Genomic DNA, 12,038 nt, shown 5'->3' on the forward strand with positions numbered 1-12,038 from the left:
TTATGCTGTTTCCACATTTTGGCGATTGTAAATTGAGCTGCAATAAACAGTCTAGTGCAAGTGTATTTATGATCAAAGGATTTCTTTCCTTCTGGGTAGATGCCCAGTAATGGGATTGCAGGATCAAATGAGAGGTCTAGCTTGAGTGCTTTGAGGTTTCTCCATACTTCCTTCCAGAAAGGTTGTACTAGTTTGCAGTCCCACCAGCAGTGTAAAAGTGTTCCCTTCTCTCCACATCCACGCCAGCATTTGCACTTTTGAGATTTTGTGATGTGGGCCATTCTCACTGGGGTTAGATGATATCTCAGGGTTGTTTTGATTTGCATTTCTCTAATATAGAGAGATGATGAACACTTTTTCATGTGTTTGTTAGCCATTCGTCTGTCGTCCTTAGAGAAGGTTCTATTCATGTCTCTTGTCCATTGATATAAGGGATTGTTGGCTTTTTTCATGTGGATTAATTTGAGTTCTCTATAGATCCTAGTAATCAAGCTTTTGTCTGATTGAAAATATGCAAATATCCTTTCCCATTGTGTAGGTAGTCTCTTTGCTTTGGTTATTGTCTCCTTAGCTGTACAGAAGCATTTCAGTTTAATGAAGTCCCATTTGTTTGTTTTTGTTGTTGTTGCAATTGCCATGGCAGTCTTGTTCATGAAGTCTTTCAACAGGCCAATATCTTCCAGTGTTTTTCCTATGCTTTCTTGGAGGATTTTTATTGTTTCATGCCTTAAATTTAAGGCCTTTATCCATCTTGAATCAATTTTTGTGAGTGGGGAAAGGTGTGGATCCAGTTTCAGTCTTTTACATGTAGACATCCGGTTCTCCCAAAACCATTTATTGAATAGGGAGTCTTTCCCCCAAGGTATGTTCTTGTTTGGTTTATCAAAGATTAGGTGGTTGTAAAATGTTAGTTTCATTTCTTGGTTTTCAATTCGATTCCAAGTGTCTATGTCTCTGTTTTTGTGCCAGTACCATGCTGTCTTGAGCACTATGGCTTTGTAGTACAGACTAAAATCTGGTATGCTGATGCCCCCAGCTCTATTTTTGTTACAGAGAACTGCCTTAGCTATACGGGGTTTTTTCCGGTTCCATACAAAATGCAGAATCATTTTTTCCAAATCTTGAAAGTACCATATTGGTATTTTGATAGGAATGGCATTGAATAGGTAGATTGATTCGGGAAGTATAGACATTTTAACAATGTTGAATCTTCCCATCCATGAGCATGGTATGTTCTTCCATTTGTTAATATCCTCTGCTATTTCCTTTCTGAGGATTTCATAGTTATCTTTATAGAGGTCCTTCACCTCCTTCGTTAGGTATATTCCTAGGTATTTCATTTTCTTTGAGACTATGGTGAAGGGAGTTGTGTCCTTAATTAGCTTCTCATCTTGACTGTTATTGGTGTACACAAAGGCTACTGACTTGTGGACTTTGATTTTATATCCTGAAACATTACTGTATTTTTTGATGACTTCTAGGAGTCTTGTGGTTGAGTCTTTGGGGTTCTCTAAGTATAAGATCATGTCGTCAGCAAAGAGGGAGAATTTGACCTCCTCTGCTCCCATTTGGATTCCCTTTATTTCCTTGTCTTGCCTAATTGTATTGGCTAGAACTTCCAGCACTATGTTGAATAGTAAAGGTGACAGAGGACAACCTTGTCTGGTTCCAGTTTTAAGAGGAAAAGGTTTCAGTTTTACTCCATTCAGTAAAATATTGGCTGTGGGTTTGTCATAGATAGCTTCAATCAGTTTTAGAAATGTGCCACCTATGCCTATACTCTTCAGTGTTCTAATTAGAAAAGGATGCTGGATTTTATCAAATGCTTTTTCTGCATCTATTGAGAGGATCATGTGATCTTTATTTTTGCCTCTGTTAATATGGTGGATAACGTTTATAGACTTGCATATGTTAAACCAGCCTTGCATCCCTGGGATGAAGCCTACTTGATCAGGATGAATGACTTTTTTGATGATAAGCTGCAATCTATTGGCTAGGATTTTGTTGAGAATTTTTGCATCTATATTCATGAGTGAGATTGGTCTGAAATTCTCCTTTTTGTTTGGGTCTTTTCCTGGTTTTGGTATCAGGGTGATGTTTGCTTCATAGAATGTGTTGGGGAAGATTCCTTCTACCTCAATTTTTTGGAATAATTTCTGCAGTACAGGAATAAGCTCTTCCAAGAAGGTTTGGTAGAATTCTGGTGTGAAGCCATCTGGACCAGGGCATTTTTAGGTTGGAAGATTTTTTATTGTTTCTTTGATCTCACTGCTTGAAATTGTGTGTTCAGGAGCTCTATTTCTTCCTGGCTGAGTCTAGGGAGAGGGTGTGATTCCAAATATTGATCCATTTCTTTCACGTTGTCAAATTTCTGGGCATAGAGTTTCTGGTAGTATTTATAGATGATCTCTTGTATCTCTGTGGGATCTGTTGTTATTTCCCCTTTATCATTTTTGATTGAGGTTACTAGAGATTTTACTTTTCTATTCCTCGTTAGTCTGGCCAATGGTTTATCTATTTTATTAATTTTTTCAAAAAACCAACTCCTTGTTTCATTAATTTTCTGAATGATTCTTTTCTTTTCAATTTCATTGATCTCTGATTTGATTTTGGATATTTCTTTTCTTCTACTGAGTTTAGGCTTAGATTGTTCTTCTTTTTCCAATTCCATAAGATCTCTTGTGAGATTGTTGATGTGCTCTCTTTCTGTTTTTCGAATGTAGGCATCTAAAGCGATGAATTTTCCTCTCAAAACTGCTTTTGCAGTATCCCACAGGTTTTGGTAGCTTGTGTCTTCATTTTTGTTATGCTCAAGGAAGTTAATGATTTCCTGTTTTATTTCTTCCTGCACCCATCTGTTATTCAACAGAAGATTGTTTAATTTCCATTCCTTTGGGTGGGGTCGAGCATTTTTATTAGAGCTGAGTTCCACCTTTAGTGCCTTATGGTCTGAGAAGATACAAGGTAAAATTTCAATTCTTTTGATTCTGTTGATATTTGTTTTGTGTCCCAGGATATGGTCAATTTTGGAGAATGTTCCATGGGGTGATGGGAAGAATATATATTCTTTATCTTTGGGATGGAGTGTTCTATATGCGTCTATCAAGCACACTTGTTCTAGGGTCTCATTTAAATCTCTTATATCCTTGTTTAATTTCTGTTTAGAGGATCTGTCCAGCTCTGTAAGAGGAGTGTTAAGGTCCCCTGTTCTGATGGTATTATCAGATAACTTATTGCTCAGACTGAGTAAGTTCTGTTTCAAGAATCTGGGAGCATTTAAATTGGGTGCATAGATATTTAGAATTGAAATGTCTTCTTGTTATATTTTTCCCTTGACCAATATAAAGGGACCATCTTTGTCTTTTTTGACTTTTGTGGCTTTAAATACACATGTATCTGAAAATAAGATGGCAACTCCTCTTTTCTTCTGAATTCCATTTGCCTGAAAAATTGTCTTCCAACTGTGACTCGGAGCTTTAATTTGTCTTTTGAAGCCAGGTGTGTTTCTTGCAGACAGCAAATGGATGGCTTGTGTTTTTTAATCCAGTCAACCAATCTATGTCTCTTCAGTGGGGAATTCAAGCCATTAACATTTATTGAGATAATGGATAAGTGTGGTAGTATTCTATTCATCTTATTTTGTGAGAGTCCATTGCTTAGTTTTATCTTTTGCATCAGTGTGGAGGTTAGTTTCTGTCCTTTAATTTCTGAGATCTTACTTTGCTGCTGATCCATTGTGGTGGTCAGTGTGCAGAACAGGTTGAATTATTTCCTGTAGAGCTGGTCTTTTTGTGGCAAATTTCCACAATGTTTGTATATCCGTAAATGATTTGATTTCTCCGTTAATTTTGAAGCTTAGCTTAGCAGGGTACAGAATTCTGGGCTGGAAATTGTTCTGTTTAAGTAGATTAAAGGTAGATGACCATTGTCTTCTTGCTTGGAAAGTTTCATTAGAGAAGTCTGCGGTCACTCTGATGGATTTGCCCCTGTAGGTCAACTGGCACATACTGCTGGCAGCTTGCAGAATCTTTTCTTTTGTCTTGACTTTGGACATGTTCATCACAATGTGTCTTGGAGAAGCTCTGTTAGAGTTGAGGTGACCTGGGGTCCGATATCCCTCTGAAAGCAGTGTGTCAGAATCTTTGGTGATATTTGGGAAATTTTCTTTTATAATATTCTCTAGTATGGCTTCCATTCCTCTGGGGCATTCTTCTTCCCCTTCTGGAAGTCCTATAACTCGCATGTTGGAATGCTTCATAAAGTCCCATAATTCTGACAGTGAACGTTCTGCTTTCTCTCTCTTCTTTTCTGCCTCTTTTACTATCTGAGTTATCTCAAAAACTTTGTCTTCTACCTCTGAAATTCTTTCTCCTGCATGGTCTAACCTGTTGCTGATACTTTCCATTGCATCTTTAAGTTCCCTGATCGACTGTTTCATTTCCTTCAGCTCTGCTATAGCCTTTTTATATTCTTCATATCGTTCATCTCTTATTTGATTCTGTTTTGGAATTTCCTTTTGGTTATTTTCCACTTTATTAGGAATTTCCTTCATTGTTTCCATCATTTCTTTCATTGTTTTCAACATGTGAATTCTAAATTCCCTTTCTGTCATTCCTAACATTTCTGTATAGGTGGAATCCTCTGCAGTAGCTACCTCATGGTCCCTTGACGGGGTCGTTCTGGATTGGTTCTTCATGTCGCCTGGAGTTTTCTGCTGATTCTTCCTCATGAATGATTTCTTTTATCTGTTTCCTTGCCCTAATTTTCCTTTCACATCCTCTTGCTCTTTATGTTCTCGTGCCTGTGGACTAAAGTTACAGGACCAGAAGGGTGAGAAGGTTGAAGAGCAAAAAAGGGATGAAAGAAAGGAGACCGAGTGATAAGAAAAAAAAACTTTACGGGATAAAATTGGCTGGGAAAACCAAATAATAGCGGTAGAAACACTAACAAAAATGAAGTTCTAATTATTGAAATAGGCAGCAATGGGAAATTATAATTAAACTAGAAAAATTGAGAAAGAAAAAGGATCTGTATGGAAAAGGTTGAACTTAAAAAACAAAACAACAATAAACAACATCAAAATAAACAAAAAAAAACAACCAAACCAAAAAAAAAAAAAATACCACAACCAAAAACAAAGCAGTATGTATATGTTATTGAATATTGTCTGGGCAACTCGTGGTCTTCTGGAGTATGAGATGTTAATCACAGTTCTGATATGACTGGAGGCTGCTAGTTTCTCAAACCCCAGCAGGTAGACACCCTAAATCTCTCTTCAGCCCACTTAAAAGGCACTTTGCGCTTGTTCACTTGCTGAGCAGAAGCTTTCCAAGGGAAGTGCTTGTCGCTGGAATCACTGCTGAAGTGGCTATCCACTTACCCTGTGTGCCAAAACTGGTCTCCCTCTGCCCCCGAGGGTTAGGGCTGCAAGGCGGCTCAGACCCCGCCCTTAGGCTACTTGGTCGCTGGGTTACCAGCTCCCACCCAATTCCAGCTCTGCGACCCTGACGGCGGAGCTTGCCAGGGCAGATCGCTCACAACGGCTGCCTGTGACCCAGAGCCAAACACTATTAGCTCCGTCTGGCTCAGCGGCTCAGACTGGGGCCCTAGACAAAGGCCAAAGTTCTCCGCACTCCCGCTCAGGCTCTCCCCAAGGCAGTTTATCTGAGTGCCAAGTCCAAAAACACCAAAACAGTTCACAGGTAAGGCCTTTCTGGTTTCAGTCTTGCTGCTACTGAACTTACAGTTGCGGGCGGGTTTAGATGGATTGAACATACACCACCACTTGCCTGTTTTCAACTGTTTTAGTCCTCCTCTTGGGGTCCAGAAGTCTCTCGCTGACTCCCTGTATCCTCTCAGGGGTGATGATAGGGAGATCCCACCAGCCAGAGATGCCTGGAGTCCTATCTCCCCAGACTCACGGTGCCCAGATGCAAGGAAGCTGTTACTCGGCTGCCATCTTGCTCTGACTCTCAAAGAGATTGTTTTTCAGAGAGGACCGGGACCCCATCTGGATCAACAACCTTACATCATAGTCTGGCAGGACCTGGTGCAGAATCCGCCCCCCTGGGTTCGGCCGTGGACTGCCACATCCAGGCCCCCGTCTAATCCTCGGGTGCTCGCTGTCCAATCTTCCGGTTCCAGAAAAGGGGGCAACAGCTCGGACCCCCCTAAGAAGATCTACCCAGAAATTCAGGCTGATCATCTTCTCCACGACCCTCCACCCCCTCCTTCCCCATACTCTCCCGCCTTGCTCCTGTTGGGGGGCAGGGAGGACCAGCATCGCTGGATCTGGCGATTGCCCCCTCTCCACCCCCGGGGTCTTCACTGGGGCCTGCACAAGGTACCAGGAGTCACCGCCAGTGAGGAATGTCTCCCGACACTACTGTTGCCCTGCCCCTGAGGGCATACAGCCCCCACCGGTGGCAACAGATGAGGGACCACCTCCTCTCCAGCCCCTCCAGTACTGGCCATTTTCTTCCGCAGACCTGTATAACTGGAAAACTAATCACCCCCCTTTTTCAGAAGACCCCCAACACCTGACTGGGCTGGTAGAGTCCCTGATGTTCTCTCACCAGACCATATGGGATGACTGCCAGCTGCTCATACAAACTCTCTTCACTACTGAAGAGAGGGAGAGGATTTTACTAGAAGCTAGGAAGAATGTGCTCGGGGCAGACTGGTGTCCTACCCAGCTCCCCAACATCATCGAGACTGCCTTTCCCCTCTCCAGACCTGAATGGGACTTCAACACAGCAGAAGGTAGGGAGCGACTGACAGTCTATTGCCTGGCTCTAGTGGCTGGCCTCCGTGGGGCGGCAAGACGCCCCACTAATTTGGCTAATGTAAGAGAAGTAATACAGGGGGCCATGGAACCCCCCTCAGTGTTTCTTGAGCGTCTAATGGAAGCTTTTAGGTGCTACACCCCATTTGACCCTGCCTCTGAAGGACAGAGGGCTTCTGTGGCTATAACTTTCATAGGGCAGTCAGCTGTAGACATTAAAAGAAAGCTGCAGAGGATTGAAGGATTGCAGGACTATACCTTGCAGGATTTAGTTAAGGAAGCTGAGAAAGTATACCATAAAAGAGAAACTGAGGAAGAAAAAGAGCAGAGAAAGGAGAAAGAGAGAGAGGAAAGGGAAAATAAGAGAGATCTAAGACAGGAGAAAAACTTAACACGGATTTTGGCCGCAGTAGTAGGGGAGAAGAGCCAGGAACAGACCCAAGGTAGAACTAAGAAGTCAGGTAGCCTGGGCATCCGCGTCCCGTTAGATAAAGATCAATGTGCCTACTGTAAGGAGAAGCGGCACTGGGCCAGGGAATGTCCTTAAAAAAGGAAGAAAGAACTCTCCAAGAAAGTACTGTCCTTAGAAGAAGAAGAAGATTAGCGGGGACGGGGCTCGGAACCCCTCCCCGAGCCTAGGGTAATACTTAAGGTGGAGGGGAAGCCAGTTGAGTTCCTAGTAGACACCAGAGCTCAACACTCAGTCCTACTTGAACCATCAGGACCCGTCTCCAAGAAAAAATCCTGGGTTGTAGGGGCTACAGGGCATCAACAGTACTCATGGACTACCCGAAGATCAGTAGATCTGGGAGTGGGACGGGTAACCCACTCGTTCTTAATTATCCTTGAGTGCCCTGCGCCCCTCCTCGGGAGAGATTTACTCACCAAAATGGAAGCCCAAATCACTTTCACTCCTGATGGCCCAGAGGTAACCCAGAATAAGAGAGTAACAGCCCTGACCATGCGTTTAGAGGATGAACATAGACTCTTTGAAAAGCAGCGGGAGAAAGAGACTAGTCTCGTACAAGACTGGCTAAAAAAATATCCCGGGGCATGGGCCCAAACTGCCAGAATGGGACTGGCCGCAGAAAGGCCGCCTATAGTCATAGAACTCAAAGCTACTTCCTCTCCTGTGGCAGTGCGCCAGTATCCTATGACTAGGGAAGCTCGGGAAGGAATTAGGCCTCACATTCAGCGTCTCCTACAGCTAGGCATACTAGTAAAGTGCCAGTCACCATGGAACACCCCCTTATTACCCGTCAAGAAACCCGACACAGGAGACTATCACCCTGTGCAGGACTTGAGAGAAGTAAACAAGCGGGCGCAAGACATCCACCCCACTGTGCCTAACCCTTATAATCTGTTAAGCTCTCTCCCTCCGGACCATATCTGGTACACCGTCCTGGATTTGAAGGATGCCTTCTTCTGCCTCTGACTGCACTCCTCTAGCCAGAACATCTTCGCATTTGAATGGAGAGACCCGGACTCTGGAACGACGGGGCAATTGACATGGACCCGACTTCCACAGGGGTTCAAGAACTCCCCAACCATCTTTGATGAAGCCCTCCACCAAGACCTAGCTCACTTTCATGCCAGCCACCCTCAGGTAACGCTCCCACAATATGTAGATGACTTATTACTAGCTGGAACGACAAAGGAAGAGTGCCATCGGGGCACAGAACTGTTGCTGGAAGAACTAGCCCGCTTAGGATATCAACCTCCACCAGGAAAGCCCAGATATGCCAGAAAGAGGTAACATACCTGGGTTACACCCTAAGAGGAGGGCAGAGATGGTTAACAGAAGCCAGGAAGCATACTGTGACTCAGATTCCAGTTCCCCGCTCGCCCCGCCAGGTGCAAGAATTCTTAGGGACTGCGGGGTTCTGCCGCTTATGGATACCGGGGTTTGCTACTCTGGCAGCCCCCCTCTACCCTTTGACCAAAGAAAGCACTCCCTTCGAGTGAGGTGCCAGCCAACAGCAGGCCTTTGACAACATTAAAAAGGCATTATTATCAGCCCCGGCCCTGGCTCTACCAGATGTAACAAAACCCTTTGTCCTATACGTAGATGAGAAGAGAGGAGTGGCCTGAGGGGTGCTGACACAGCCTTTAGGGCCATGGAAAAGACCAATAGCATACCTCTCCAAAAACTTGAACCCCGTTGCTGGTGGTTGGCCAGCCTGTCTGAGGTCTGTGGTGGCAGTGGCGGTACTGGTAAAAGATGCAGACAAATTGACTATGGGGCAGAAGTTGACAGTCATTGCCCCCCATGCCTTAGAAAGCATCATCAGACAGCCCCCTGACCGGTGGCTGTCCAATGCCCGCATGACACATTACCAGAGTCTCCTATTAAATGGAGACAGAGTCCAGTTTGGCCAGCCTGTCATCCTCAACCCGGCTACCCTACTACCTGATACCTCTGTCCGGGAGGATGTATTACACACATGCCAAGAAATACTGGCTGAGGAGACTGGAACTCGGAGGGAACTCTGTGATTAGCCCCTGCCAGATGCCCAACTGACCTGGTTCACTGATGGGAGCAGCTCCATAATAGAAGGTAAAAGGGTGGCCGGGGCGGCGGTAGTGGACGATAAGCAGACCATCTAAACAAATAGTCTGCCTGAAGGGACGTCGGCCCAGAAGGCCGAGCTGGTCACCTTGACCCAGGCCTTATGTTTGGCAGAAGGGAAAAAGGTTAACATATACACTGATAGCAGGTATGCTTTTGCTACAGCCCATGTCCATGGGGCCATTTACAGGCAGCAAGGATTGTTAACTTCAGCAGGAAAAGAAATTAAACACAAGGAAAAAATCCTAAGTCTACTGGAGGCTGTTCACCTCCCTAAGAGAGTGGCCATAATCCACTGCCCTGGACATCAGAAAGGGGGGTCGAGAGTTGCCGAGGGAAACCAAAGAGCTGACCGAGAAGCTAAGCGGGTGGCTCAAGGGCTCAATATCCTACCGCTATATGAAAACACTTTAAGGCCTAGCCTTAAAGAAATAGCACCCCCCCTTATCAAAAACTTTAAATATTCAGAACGGGATCTCGAGAGGATGGACAGATTAGGCCTCCACCTAGAATCCCCAGAGGGGATCTGAGAAACCCCGTAAGGGAAAAACATCCTCCCTGAGGAGCAGGCAATCACCTTTCTCAGACAACTTCATAAATTAACCCATCTGGGCCCCAAGCATCTAAAAACCATTGTTTAGTCCTCTCCATACTATATTATAGAATTAAGTAAGCTCATTGATGCAGCTGTAAAAGAGTGCAGACCTTGACAATTAGTAAACACCCAGCCTAGCAAACTACCTCAGGGAAAACGACTCCAAGGGGATCGCCCTGGAAGCTACTGGGAAACAGATTTTACTGAGATTAAGCCGGCTAAGTACAGATACAAGTACTTGCTAGTGTTCATAGACACTTTCTCAGGATAGGTTGAAGCTTTTCCTACAAAGAGGGAGACTGCTCAAGTTGTGGCCAAAATAATATTAGAAGAGATTTTTCCAAGATTTGGGCTACCCAAAGTAATCGGATCCGACAACAGTCCCGCTTTCGTTGCCCAGGTTAGTCAGGGTTTGGCCAAAATCCTGGGGCTTGAATGGAAATTACATTGTGCTTATCGGCCCCAGAGCTCAGGGCAGGTAGAGAGGATGAATAGAACCCTAAAAGAGGCCATGACTAAATTATCCTTAGAGACTGGCATTACTGACTGGACAGTCCTCCTTCCCTTCACCCTGTTCCGTGTGCGCAACACCCCTTGTACTCTCAAGCTGACCCCCTTTGAAATCCTATATGGAGCTCACCCCCCACTCGTTGCCATGCAGCACCTCCCTTCCCCAGAATCTTACTCCTCTCAATCTCTATACACCAGATTAAAAGCCCTTGAAACTGTGCAAAAGGAAGTGTGGAGCCGGCTGATCGAAGCCTACAAGCCCAGAGATCTGCAAATACCTCACCAGTTCCAGGTTAGAGATTCGGTGTACATCCGGCACCACCGGACAGCCAACCTTGAACCACGGTGGAAAGGACCATACCTAGTACTGCTCACAACCCTGACCGCAGTAAAAGTTAATGGCATTGCAGCCTGGATCCACGCATCTCATATAAAACCAGCACCGCCGCCAGACTCCGGGTGGAAAGTGGAAAAGACGGACAACCCCCTCAAGCTCCGCATCCGCCGCAGTAGCCCTGCTCCTGCTGATACAACTCCCGGTGATAAGTAGCTCCGGTCCCAACCCCCATGCCCCCCAGAGGTTAACCTGACAGGTTCTCTCTCAGACTGGTGATGTAGTATGGAGTATTACAAAAGAGGACCCTCCTTGGACCTGGTTGCCATCCCTCACCCCAGATATTTGTGCCTTAATAACCTTCGTCCAGAAGAGAGTGAGTGCTGTACAAGTGTTAATGCTCAGGTAGCATTACCAGTCTCTCCGCTGGGACGATAGCCATGAGAATGAATACATAGAGCCAGAAGTTCCATGATTAGAACTTCCCCCCCAAAAAAAACAAATGGGAGAATGAAGGAAAGTACTACCAAATCCAAAAAGGGGGGGGGGGAACCAGCCATGTAGCAGCACCTCTCGCCCCCTACCATAAGAATGTGACCTTTGTAACTGTTCCAGGAAATAGCCCCGAGCTGAAGCAGATAACCGGTAACCGGTTCTGAGAAAAGAGCTAAGCAAATGTTTAACTGCTGATCTTGTCTTAAGACAGATGAGTAATGAACCAGAGTTCTTCTTATCTGGAAAGCCCCTGCTATGTCTGCTACCCCTCTCTACTTTGTGGTTTTTGCCTTTATAAGCTTGTAAAACCTGCTGTTCGGGGCTTGACTCCTCTGCTCCTGAAAGAGTTACGAGTTAAGCCCCAGCATGCTGGAATAAAATCCTCTTGCTGATTGCATCAAGTGCCTTCTCTTGCGGTTGATTGGGGTCGTCGTCGTTCAGGACAGAGTGGGGGTCCTGCCCCAAGTCTTTCACTACCTAATGTGTTTATATCAGCTCCTGTAATTGTTTTCCGAAGTCATAAATTTCTCAAGTTAATTATAAACAAATTGCTCTGCTTAATTAATAGGCATCACTAATGGATATCATCTAATAAGCATATGAATGAACCTTGTGAAGCCTCATAGGGGTGGATTAATGATGTCAGGATGGTGGCCCAGGGTGAGAAGTCAATCACACAGACCCAGGTCCAGAACTTGCTGGAGCAAGAGAGTGCCAGGCCTATTCCTGCCCATGGGGTCTTCAGGATCTA

Source organism: Nycticebus coucang, chromosome 14, assembly GCF_027406575.1.
Source record: "Nycticebus coucang isolate mNycCou1 chromosome 14, mNycCou1.pri, whole genome shotgun sequence".
In the NCBI taxonomy this organism is placed as follows: domain Eukaryota; kingdom Metazoa; phylum Chordata; class Mammalia; order Primates; family Lorisidae; genus Nycticebus; species Nycticebus coucang.